The sequence below is a fragment of the Dasypus novemcinctus genome, chromosome 13 (assembly GCF_030445035.2).
Source record: "Dasypus novemcinctus isolate mDasNov1 chromosome 13, mDasNov1.1.hap2, whole genome shotgun sequence".
NCBI classification, from domain to species: domain Eukaryota; kingdom Metazoa; phylum Chordata; class Mammalia; order Cingulata; family Dasypodidae; genus Dasypus; species Dasypus novemcinctus.
Genome location: NC_080685.1, coordinates 52,867,767 through 52,881,118, shown reverse-complemented (window position 1 = coordinate 52,881,118; position 13,352 = coordinate 52,867,767). Strand labels below are relative to the sequence as shown.

At 37.4% G+C, this 13,352-nt stretch overlaps 1 protein-coding gene and 1 pseudogene across 2 annotated transcripts in view; both read right to left on the bottom strand.

The window, feature by feature from the left end:
- RABGAP1L (RAB GTPase activating protein 1 like) overlaps positions 1 to 13,352 on the bottom strand; it is an 808,684-nt gene that overhangs the window by 719,652 nt on the left and 75,680 nt on the right. The window lies entirely within an intron of this gene.
- Positions 7,062 to 7,234, bottom strand: LOC111762232 (U1 spliceosomal RNA; annotated as a pseudogene).

Here is a 13,352-nt window from a genome sequence, read left to right as displayed (position 1 = left end):
GCTGAGAATACTGTATCCAGCAAAACTGGCCTTCAAAAATGAGAGTGAGTTCAAAGTCTTCATAGACAAACAAAAACTGACAGAATATTTTACCAAAAGACCAGAATTACAAGACATACTAAAGAGAATGCTGAAGCCTGAATGGGAAAAACAAGGGTGAGAGACCAGGAGAAGAGCATAGAAATGAAGATTATTAGGAAGGGTAAATTAAATGGTAAAAGGACAGATAATAGTACAATATTACAACAAAAAGTCAAAGGACAAAATGGATGAAGTAAGGAATGCCTTTACAGTAATAACACTGAATATTAATGGCTTAAACTCTCCAATAAAATGACATAGATGATAGAATGGATTTAAAAATATGAGCCATCTATATCTTGTCTACAAGAGAATCACCTCAGATGCAAAGGACACAATAGGTTAAAAGAGGAAGGTTGGAAAAAGATATTCCATGCAAATAGTAACGAAAAAGAGCTGGGATAGCAATACTAATATCGGACAAAATATGTTTTAAATGCAAAACTGTTATAAGAAGATCGTTATATATTAATAAAAGGGGCAATTCACCAAGAAGAAATTACTGAGTGATCCAAGACAAAGAGGCACACACTGGCAAAGCTGAAGGGAAAGAGAGCAATCTCTACAATAATAGTTGGAGACTTCAATACACCACTCTTGGTATTGGATAGAACATCTAGATGGGAAATAAAAAAAGAAACAAAGAGCTTGAATTAGCACTGACTATGCAAAAATAAGAGATTATAAGAGGATATTATGAAGAACTGTATGCCAAAAAAGAAGACAATGTAGACAAGATGGATAAATTCCTAGAAAGAGACAAACCACCTACAGTGATCCTAGAAGAAAAAGAAGACCTCAACAAACAAATCACAAGTGAAGAGATTGAAAGTCATCAAAAACTTCCCAAAGATGAAAAGCCTGGGAACAGATGGCTTTATTGGTGAATTCTACCAACCATTCAAAGACAATCTAATACCAATCTTGCTCAAGTTCTTCCAAAAAACTGAACAGGAAAGAATGTTACCAAATTCATTCTATGAAAGCAATGTCACCTTAATACCAAAACCAGATAAATATGAAAAAGAAAATTACAGACCAATATCTCTAATGAACATAGATGCAAAAATCCTCAACCAAATATTTGCAAACTAAATCCAAAAGCACATTAAAAGAATTATAGATCACGATCAAGGAGTTCTATCCCAGGTATGAAAGGGTGTTTCAACACAAGAAAATCAATTAGTATAATAAACCACATTGATAAATTGAAGAAGAAAAATCCCATGATCCTCTCATTTGCTGCAGAAAAGGCATTTGACAAAATACAGCACCCTTAGTTGATAAAAACCCTTTAAAAGGTAAGAATAGAAGGAAACTTTCTCAATATGGTAAAGCGCATGTATAAAAAACCTACAGCTAGCATTGTATTCAACAATGAATGACTGAAAGCTTTCCTCATACTGAGATCAGGAACAAGGTAAGGATGTCCACTGTAAACTAGAACAATTAAGCTAAAGAAATAAAAAGCACCCAAATAGGAAAGGAAGAAGTAAAAATTTCACTATTTGTTGATGATATGATATCCTATATCTAGAAAATCCTGAAAAATCCACAACAAAGCTACTAAAATTAATAGATGAGGCTCAGCACTGGCAGGATAAAAGATTGGCACACAAAAATCAATAGCATTTCTACACAATACTGATGTGCAATCTGAAGAGGAAATCAGAAAAAAAATTCCACTTATAATAGCGACTAAAAAAAAAACAAATATTTTGGGATAAACTTAACCAAGGAAATTAAGAACCTGCATTCAGAAAACTACAAAACATTGCGAAAAGAAACCAAAGAAGATTTAAATAAATGGAAAGACATTCCATGTTCATGGACTAGAGGACTAAATATCATTAAGATGTCAATTCTACCCAAACTGATTTATAGATTCAATGCAATCCCAATAAAAATTCCAACATCCTTTTTTGCAGAAATGAAAAAGCCAATAATCAAATTTATTTGGAAGGGTAAGGGATCACGAATACCCAGAAAATGTCTTTAAAGTCTTTAAATTATATTACTTAGCTACAGTGGTAAAAACAGTTTGGTACTTGCATAAAGGCAGACAGACTGCCCAATGGAACCAATGTGAGAACTCAGAAATAGACCCTCACATCTACAGTCGTGTTTTTACAAGGCTGTCAAGTCCTCCCAGATGGGCCAGCAGAGTATTCAACAAACAGAGTTGGGAAAACTGGATAGACATTTCTCCAAAAGAAAGAAAAAGGACACCTAACTCACACCTTATACAAAAATTAACTCAAAATGGATCAAGGAACAAAATATAAAAAGTTACAACCATAAAACTCCTAGAAAAAAATGTACCTAAACATCTTCAAGGTCGTGTGGTACACAGCTGTTTCTTAAACCTTACACCCAAAGCACAAGCAAAAAAATTAAAATAGATAAATGGGACTTCCTCAAAATCAAACACTTTGCACCTTAAAGGACTCTGTCAAAAGGGTGAAAAGACAGCTGACTCAATGGGAGAAAATATTTGGCAATCACACATCCAATAAGTATTTAATATCCATGATATATAAACAGATGCTACAACTCAACACTAAAAAGACAAACTACCTGATTAAAAAATGGGCAAAAGACTTGAAAAGACAATTTTCCAAAGAAGACATACAAAATGGCAAAAAAAATACACCATGAAAAAATGTTCAAAATCACTAGAGATTAGGGAAATGCGAATCAAAACTATAATGAGATATTACTTCACATCTATTAGACTGGCCACTATTAAAAAGTTGGAAAACTGTAAATGCTGGAGAAGATGTGAAGAGACAGGAATGCTTATTCACTTTTGGTGGGAATGTAGAATGATACAGCCACTGTGGAGGACTGTTTGTCAGTCCTAAGAAGTTGAATATATAGACTTTCCACGTGACTCAGCAATACCATTACTAGATATATATCCAGAAGAACTGAGAGCAGTGACACAGACAGACATCTGCACACTGAACTGAGAGCAGTGACACAGATATCTGCATACTGACATGTGCAGGCATTATACATGATTACCAAAAGGTGGAAACAACCCAGGTATCCATCAACTGATGTATGGGTAAACAAATTGTGGTGTCTATAAATGATGGAATATTATATAGCAGTAAGAAGAAATGAAGTCATAAAGCATATGACCACATGGATGAACCTGGAAGACATTACATTGAGTGAAACAATCCAGACACAAAAGGACAAATACTGTATGACTGCTCCATTATGAATTAAATATATGTGCAAACTCATGGAGTTAATTACAGAATAGGTTACCAGAAAATATAATGAGGGTAGAGAATGAAAAGCTGAAGGTCAATCGGTACAGAACTGGTGGAGAAAAAAAAAAAGTTTGTAAATCTTTGGAAATGAACAGAAATGGTGAGAGCACATTATGCTGTTTATGACTGGCAGAGCTATACCAGTAAGACACTGGTTGAAAGGAGTTTAAGGGCAATTATATTACTAGAAGGAAAGGTAAAAATGTAACATGGGACTGTATAACATAGTGAAACCTCATGGGAACTACTAATATGGGTAATATTGCATATATAAGACTTTTTACAAAATGTAAAATACAAATAAATAACAGAGAAGGAATTAGAGTAGTATCTATGTATGTCAGGGAAGCATAGAGAGATTTGAGAGGTGATGAGTTTCGTTTGGTTGATTTTTATTATTTTTATTATTATTACTAGAATAATGAAAATGCTCTAAAAATGAGTGAAGTAATGAATGCACAACTATCTGATTATACCAAATATCACTGATTATACACTTTGGATGGATTTATACTTTATTAATATATATCAATAAAATTGATTTCTTAAAAAGTGAAGGAGGAATAAAGGCTTTCTCAAACAAATAAAAATTGAAGAAATTCATTGCCCACAGATCTGTTAAAAGAAGTTCTTAAGGAAGAAGAAAAATTTTATAGGTAAAAGAGACCTCTAACAGTAATAATGTATTAAATGATTATAGTATATTAGATGTCAGTCTTACAGGATACATACTGTATTATCCCATTTATATGACATTCTGGAAAAGGTAAAACTAGAGACACAGTAAAAAGATCAATACTTCAAGAGTTGGGAAGTGGTAACTATTCTGTATGATACTGTAATGATGGATCTATAACACTATTTGTCGAAATCCATAAAAATTAACAGTAGAAGGAGTTTAACCTTAATGTATACAAACTTTAAGCAAAAAACTTTTAGGTCAAGGACTCACAGAAAGGAATAGAGACTGGAACAAGATTCAAACTGAATTACAAATATAAAGAAGAATTACTAAGAGTGGGGAAGTACTGACCTAAGTAACTTCGAAAATGAACGGAATCTAAGACTAATGGCAAAAGGAATTACATGCATATATAAGCACTGTACATCAGCTTACAAAGTGCTTCCCAAAGAAGTATACATTAACAATTCTGAAACTACTATACATGTGTACTGGAACTGAACAATTAAATAAAAGGATGACTAACTGTTGAAGTGGGAGTTTACTGACAGGCAATGGGAAAAGGCTACAACGATCCATTTGGTAATAAATTAAGACCTGGAGACGTCAATATGCACTCATGTTTAGATTAATATTGATACAGATATACAGAAGCATTTGCAAATATGTGTATATACACATATTAGTACACACACATACATAGCTTTGCTCTGTCATCTGAGAAGACCTAGAAGCAATGGTATTCCAATAGCAATGAGCTTGCCTAGTGTCCAGATCTTGGTTTCTAATCCATAAAAGGAACCATGGCTCCTTGGAGAAATGGTTAATTCTAGGGCTGTGGCAGAGAATTTACAAGGTGAGTCTGGAGCATTTTGCAGTGTAAAAAAAAAAGAAGCTCTCAAAAAACAAACTGATGGGAATATGTCAAAACAACACAGGAGCCAACTTAAAGAGCTCACAATAGTCAAAGCTGAAATAATTTGAGCCAGAAAATAAAGTAGCACTGAGTTATAACCTGAAGTATAAAATAAAATCCATGACTCAAAATACTGATATAAATAAATGAATGAGGGAGATGAGACAAATTTTCCATGCAGAAGAATTCCAAATAATTTATATAGATACTCATTCCTGAAGGGAGTATAAATTCCTCACTCCTTAAGTGTGAACTGCACATAGTAACTCCTTTCCAAAGAATAGAGTATGGGGAAAGGTAGAAAAAGAGTAACTCTGTAGAGGAGACACCTGACAACACTACTTCAGCCATGTGATCAAGATTAAAATTAGGGAAGTGGACTTGGCCCAGTGGATAGGGCGTTTGCCTACCACATGAGAGGTCCACGGTTCAAACCCCCGGCCTCCGTGACCCATGTGGAGCTGGCCCATGCGCAGTGCTGATGCACGTGAGGAGTGCTGTGCCACGCAGGGAGTGCACCCCATAGGGAGAGTCACCCAGCACGACGGAAGGTGCAGCCTGCCCAGGAGTGGCGCCGCGCATGCGGAGGGTTGACACAGCAGGATGACGTGACAAAAGGAAACACAGATTCCCATGCCGCTGACAACAGAAGTGGACAAAAACAAAAAACAAGAACACGTAGCAAATGGACACAGAGAACAGACAACTGGGGGGGGAAAGGGGAGAGAAATAAATTAAATAAATCTTAAAAAAAAAAAAAAGATTAAAATCAATGGTGACTCATGCTGATAGTGTTTACCCTTGATATGATGAGAATGACAAAGTACCTCTGTAGTCCTCTCTTCCCAAAAACACATAATCCCAGTCTAAGCATGAGAAAAACATTAGTATATTTCAATTAAGGGACTTTCTACAAAATACCTGAACAATACTCATGAAAACGGTCAAGGACTTTAAAAAAAACAGGGGAAGTAAATTAAATTGTCTCAGCCAGAGAAACTGTCAAGGCTAAGAGGAACCTAAGATGATACAACAATGAAATGTAATATGTCATTTGAATGGGATCCTGGAAAAGAAAAAGAACTTTAGGTAAAAACTAAGGAAATCTAAATAAAGCATGGACTTTAATAAGAATAATGTATCAACATTGGCTTATTAGTTGTGACAAATGTACCACACTCTTGTAAAATGCTAATAGGGGAATCTGAGTGTGAGGTATATGAGAACTCTCTGTGCTATAGATGCAACTTTTCTGTAAAACTAAATCTATTCTAAAATAAACACTTTAAAATTTGTTTTAAAAGAGAAATAATCCAAATTAAAATTGGTCAAAGGATTTTAACAGTATTTCTCCAAAGAAGACATAATAAGCACATGAAAAGATGCTCAACATCACTAATCATTAAGGAAATGCAAATCAAAACCATAGTGAAATATACTTCACACCCACAAGGGTGGCTACAACCAGAAAAACAGACAATAACAAGTGTTGGTAAGGAACCTTCATACATTGTTAGTGGGAAAGTAAAATGGTGCAGCTGCTTCAGAAAACAGACTGATAGTTTCTCAAAATGGTAAGCAGAGAATTACCATTTCACCTAACAATTCCACTAGTAGCTACATACCAAAGAGAAATGAAAACATACATCCACACAAAACCATACACACAAGCTTTTATAAATGCATTATTCATAATAGCCAAAAACCAGAAACAACCCAAATGTCCATTAACTGATGAATGGATAAATACAATGTGGTATATCCATACAATGGAATACTGTTCATAATAAAAAATAAATGAAGTACTGATACATGCTACATGGATAAGCCTTGAAAACACACTAAATGAAAAATGGCAGTCACAAGGACCACATACTGCTTATAGGCAATGTCCAAAATAGGCAAATCCATAGAGGCAAAAAGTAGATCAGTGGTTACTTAGGGCTGGGGTGAGGATGGAAAGTAGGAGGAGAATGGAGATTGACTGCTAATTGGTATGGTGTTTCTTTTAGGGGGAACAAAAACATTCTAAAATTATATTATGGTAATAGTTATACAATCCTGCAAACATACTTTTTTCTTTTTTTTCCCCCCCACAGGGGAGAATGCAAATGCAGTCCCCCACTTCTATAAATTATGCAGTCAAATTTCTCTCATTTGGGGAAATCACAGGAGTCAAATCCAGAGTGCACATCCAGATGTGCAATGGATAAGGCTTGCCCTGGGAAAACCACCTTCATGATCATGGTATCTCCCCTACCAGATAAGTATTGCAACATACTTTAAAAATATTTAATTGTACACTTTAAATGGGTGAATTGTGTGGTATGTGAATTATATATTAATAAAGCTCTTTATAAAAATTTTTAATGGGAAGCGGACTTGGTCCAGTGGTCAGGGCATCCATCTACCACATGGGAGGTCCGCGGTTCAAACCCCGGGCCTCCCTGACCCGTGTGGAGCTGGGCCACGCGCAGTGCTGATGCGCGCAAGGAGTGCCCTGCCACGCAGGGGTGTCCCCGCGTAGGGGAGGCCCATGTGCAAGGAGTGCGTCCTGTAAGGTGAGCCGCCCAGCGCGAAAGAAAATGCAGCCTGCCCAGGAATGGTGCCGCACACACGGAGAGCTGACACAAGATGACGCAACAAAAAAAGAGACACAGATTCCCGTGCCGCTGACAACAACAGAAGTGGACAAAGAAACAAGACGCAGCAAATAGACACAGAGAACAGACAACTGGGGGGGGGGGGGGGAGAGAAATAAATAAATCTTTTTAAAAAATAAAATAAAATAAAATTTTTTAAATGATAAAATATAAAAGAGATCTTTTTTACAATCAAGTCCAGTACTTAGGTTCAAACAATAACCTGCTGAGACTAAATGAGCAACTGACTGAGCACTCAACTACAAGCTAGACAACTTATCTCTAAAAGAGCCAGGACCATGTCTTTTTATTTTATTCACCAACACATCCAAAGTACAATGCCTACACGTAGCATGGGCTAAGTAAATACCTGTTAAACAAGCAAATCAATTATTTTTTGAATGCAGCATGATAGAATCCTGCATCAGGTAGGAGGTGGACTGAATACTCAAGTCAATGATTCTTAAGATTCTCATTCTATATGACAGGAAAAAGAATCCAATTAGCTACTTATCTACACTTCAACAAGTCAATTCAAAATATAATTGACTAAACTTCTAATATTCAGCAGTATACCAAAGCAAAATGTTACTTTCTTTTTATGTATGGTAATTTGCTATCATTTCAGGTCAAAAGAAACAGCTGGAAATTTTTCAAAAGTCTTTTAAATAATGTAGCACCACTGTTCTATGAACTCAAGATTAAGGCATCCATTTCAACCCAGCATGTAAAATGAAGAGTGCATGAAAGCAAAACTGCTTTTTAAAACATTTAATAAAAAGACTGACCTATTAGAATCCAAAAATCCAAATGCACACTCTGACTAAAGATTTTTATGCCCCTTCATGTACAAAAGATAAATTGGGAACTATAGTCTAGACATAAATATTTTCATTTCCAGGGCATATTGAAGGTGTTTGAGAATAACGGTTAGAGAAATGTGATTCTCCTCCCCATTCTCTTCTCCACTGCTCTGATGCCAGCGAAGTTAAATAAAATATGTGGATTGAATTGAACACTAAAACACATCTCCCATGCCTATAAAAATTCTACTAATTTTACCAAGTGAGTTTTTTTCTTCTCTTCCCTGCCCCTATCCTGCCCCCTATCCCGCCCTGCTGTTTTGTTGTCTGTGTCCATTCGCTGTGTGGTCTTCCGTATCTATTTCTCTTTTTCTCTTCTCTCTTGTCTTTCTGCTCTAGGATTCCCCAGGATTGGATCCTGGGAACCTCTGATGTGGAGAGAGGTTCCTGTCAATTGTGCCACCTCAGTTCCTGGTCTCTGCTGCACTTCACTTTGGTTCCCCCTTCGTCTCTTTTGTTGCATCATCATCTTGCTGCATGACTCACTTGTGCAGGCAGTGGCTCGCTACATGGGCACTCGGCTTGCTGCACGTGTACTCAGCTCGCCACAGAGGCATTGGCTCACCACGCAAGCACTTGTGCAGGCACTTGGCTCACCACGTGGGCGCTGGCTCGCCACGTGGGCACTCACACGAGCATTCGGCTCACCAAACAGGCACCCGCACAGGTACTTGGCTCACCGCATGGGCACTTGGCTCACTACACAGGCACTCTCATGGGCACTCAGCTCACCATGTGGGCACTCAGCTCACCATGTGGACACCCACGTGGGCACTCAATTCACCGCATGGGCACATGGGCAGTTGGTTCACCACATAGGCACATACATGGGCATGCAGCTCACCACATGCGCACTCAGCTCACCACCTACATGGGCACTCAGCTCACTGCATGGGCACTCAGTTAGCTATGCATGCACTGTCTCGCCATGTAGGTACCATCTCGCCATGCAGGCATGCTCTCTCTTCTTCTTTTTCACCAGGAGGCCCCAGGGATTGAACCCAGATCCTCCTATATGGTAGGTGGAGGCCTTATCACTTGCGCAACATCCACTTCTCTGAAATAGTTTTTAATCTTACTTTAATGCCACATCATTTTTGTTAAATGAGCAATGATGATGTCTAAATTAACACTTCACTTGGATGCCTAAAACTACAATTCTTCACATATACTAGACAGTCTAACAACATTCAGCAAAGTCTAAATGGAAGTTATTTTCTTCCCAAAATAACTGAACATATTCAAAACTATAAAATCCTAGTGCACATGGTACAATTTCTTTCTGTGCCAAAAGTGTTTAGCCTGTTTCTTGCTTTTTAAATTATGTGTTTGCAGCTATTCATTTTCAAGTGGTTCTTGAACTAAAATAGAAACCTAAAAATATAAGTCCAAACTTGGATAGGCTTTGAGGACTATTAGGCATGAGAATTAGAATGACTAGAATAGACCCATTTCAAAGCAAGAAATGCAAAATATTCATAATTAATAATAATAATAAATACAGTAAGAAAATAGATATGAATAATTTAGAACAACACCCATCAATTATAATTTCTTAGTGCTTTAAAGAACTGAGCCAATCTGGGAAAAAACAACCATAAATCTCTGTTTACTAAACAGCCCCACCCACTATTCTAGTTTCCAGGCTAGAGCCACACCAATATGTATGTTGTATAAAACTTTCCCCGTGTATTATAATATAGTTTAAAGAAGCCTATTAAGCAACATCTCCTAGTCCAGGGGTTCTTAATCTTTCTTGTTCCATGGACCCCTGTGCCAGTCAGGTGAAAACCACAGACCCCTTCTCATTATGTAGTGGCAGGTAGTTTTATGACATTCAACATCAGCGTGTCTTTAAATTAAATTTTAGGATTATTCAATATTACATTTTACAACTTTCCCATAATTTCAATACCTGATTAACACAGTTTAACATATGTTCAAATGGTTATTTTCAGCAAACATATTAGAAATACAAATTTTTCCATGGCATCATAAAATCATCTCCACAATCCTTACCAACCTTTTTGCAACAGTTATCCACTGAACTCAAAACATGCTACATCAAAATAAACATCATACTAAGTCCACACTATACTGTGTATTATTTAATAAATGTATCACACCTACACCAACAAGTCCCCACAAGAATAATGTTCTCTTGAATTTTCGATTCAAGCTCACAGACCCCTGTCTAAGAACCCCTGTCCTAGACCATAACATAAATGAAAAATATTTGGAAAGGGAAGACACTCAAAAATTTTTATGAGTACTGACTTTGATTCAGACTTTTATAAATGAAATCTATTCAAGAGTCAAGGTTTACAAAATTATGTACATTATGTAGTCATTTGTTGCCTAGGACACCAAGGACTATCAGCTACACAATTCAGATGTCCATTAACTTAGCCTAAGACTAAAGATCAGCTCTGTGCCCAGCAGTTAGAGGCATATGGTGAAGGGGGAAAAAAAAAACATCATCCATCAGATGAAGAACAAACTAAACAGTCTACATAGGTGTAGCCCTCCCCTCCTCTGCTGCTGAAATAAAACCTAAGTCTTGTGATCTTTGGATCACAATCTAATGCTTGCTGAAGAGAAGTGCCATGTCATGCCATGCCATGTTGCATCATGTCATACTGCACAAAATATATAATACAGTCAAAATCTCAAGTTCTTTCTGCTCCAATGTGTCCTTGGAAAAGTCATTTCATCTCCACGAACATAATGGTTTCTTTATCTGAAAAATAAGGGGTTGGACTAGTTGATCTCCAAGATCTCTGAGGTCTAAAAAATCTGCATGTCAATCATTTATTTTCAGAATATACCTGTGAATGAAGAAGAAATTATATAATATATATTGAAAAAGCTGAGGCACAAGGCAATTAAATAATTCTCTAAAAAAAGTTATAGAGCCAGAAGCAGAATCTACATATCTATTCATTAGCATATTACTTTCTAAGGAATGGTAATTATTACACTATAACAAACATTTTATATAAACATTTATAGTATACATAGTTACATGCACTATAACAAACAAACACAAAATACGCTCAGTAAGGGAAGCGCATTAGGCTCAACTGATAGAACGTCCGCCTACCACATAGGAGGTCCGCAGTTCAAACCCAGGACCTCCTGACCCATGTGGTGAGCTGGCCCATGGGCAGTGCTGATGCATGGAAGGAGTGCCATGCCATGCAGGGGTGTCCCCCGCATAGGGGAGCCCCACGCGCAAGGAGTGCGCCTGTAAGGAGGAGCCGCCCAGTGCGAAAAAAGTGCAGCCTGCCCAGGAATGGCGCCACACACATGGAGAGCTGACGTAGCAAGATGATGCAACAAAACGAGACACAGATTCTAGGTACCGCTGACAAGAATACAAGCAGACACAGAAAAACACAAAACGAATGGACACAGAGAGCAGACAACAGGGGGGTAGGGGAGGGGAGAGAAATAAGTAAAAATAAATCTTAAAAAAAAAAAAAAAGAATACCTGGCACATAGCAGACACTTAAATATGTGCTGAAGGACTGAAAGAATATCCAAGAGAGTAAATTCAAAGTTCCTGAAACCCCAGGAACATCCAGAATCCCACAAATTGTTCAGGACTAAACCTTTTAAGATACAGGATAAGAAAGAAAGTGCAGCCTGCCCAGGAATGGTACTGCACACACAGAGAACTGATGCAACAAAAAGAAACAGATTCCCGAGTTGCTGACAACAGAAGCAGACAAAGACGACGCAGCAAACAGACACAGAGAACAGACAACCAGGGTGGTGGAGGGAGAGGAGAGAAATAAATAAATAAATAAATCTTTAAAAAAAAAATGCTACAGACTTCCTCTCCAAATTTCCCATTGTATGTAAGGAAACTTAGGGAAATTTTTCAGGAATTACTGTTGGTATTTTTGAGTGTGAGGGTGGTGGAGTGAGGAAATGTTGTCTTTTAGCAATACATACTGAAATGTTTACAAATTAAATGATATGATGATGGGATTTGCTACAAATCATCTGAGATGAGGTAGGTGGGTGGGAGCATAAAAGAAACAAGATTAGTTATGATTGGATAATTGCTGAAAAAGGTCATGGGAATATTTCTATCATTCTCCTTGATTTTGTATATAATGGAAACATACCATACAAAAAAGAAGAGAATAGAAAAGTAATAATGGCATGGAAAATAAGGTTCTTGCTTTTTTTAAAATAAAAAAAAAGGGGCAAACATATATTCCCTTCAGCATCTCTCACATTATGTGAGAAAAAGATATTTTTTAATAAAGATTTATTTCTTATTTATTTCTCTCCCATTCCCCGCCCGCTCTCCCCCCGCCAAGTTGTCTGCTCTCTATGTCTATTTGCTGTGTGTTCTTCTGTGTCTGCTTGTATTCTTGTCAGCGGTACCCAGAATCTGTGTCTCGTTTTGTTGCATCACCTTGCTTCATCAGCTCTCTATGAGTGTGGTGCCATTTCTGGGCAGGCTGCACTTTTTTCACGCTGGGCGGCTTTCCTTACGGGGTGCACTCCTTGAGCGTGGGGCTCCCCTATGCGGGGGACACCCAAGTGGCACAGTACTCCTTGCACGCATCAGCACTGTACATGGGCCAGCTCATCACATGGGTCAGGAGGCCCTGGGTTTGAATCTTGGGCCTCCCATATGCTAGGCGGATGCCCTATCCATTGGGTCAAATCCACTTCCCCCAAAATAAACAATTGATCAAAGAATAAAGTATATGTCACAGATAAAAATAGTTTCTCTAAACTATGATAATAATGGGAGCAAATTAAAATAAAAATTAATGACCAACTGGTAAGCACCCCCTTATTAGTTAGAAACAAATGGCATGTAAATAAAGAAATGTCCCTAATAACGCTGCTGCAAGTACA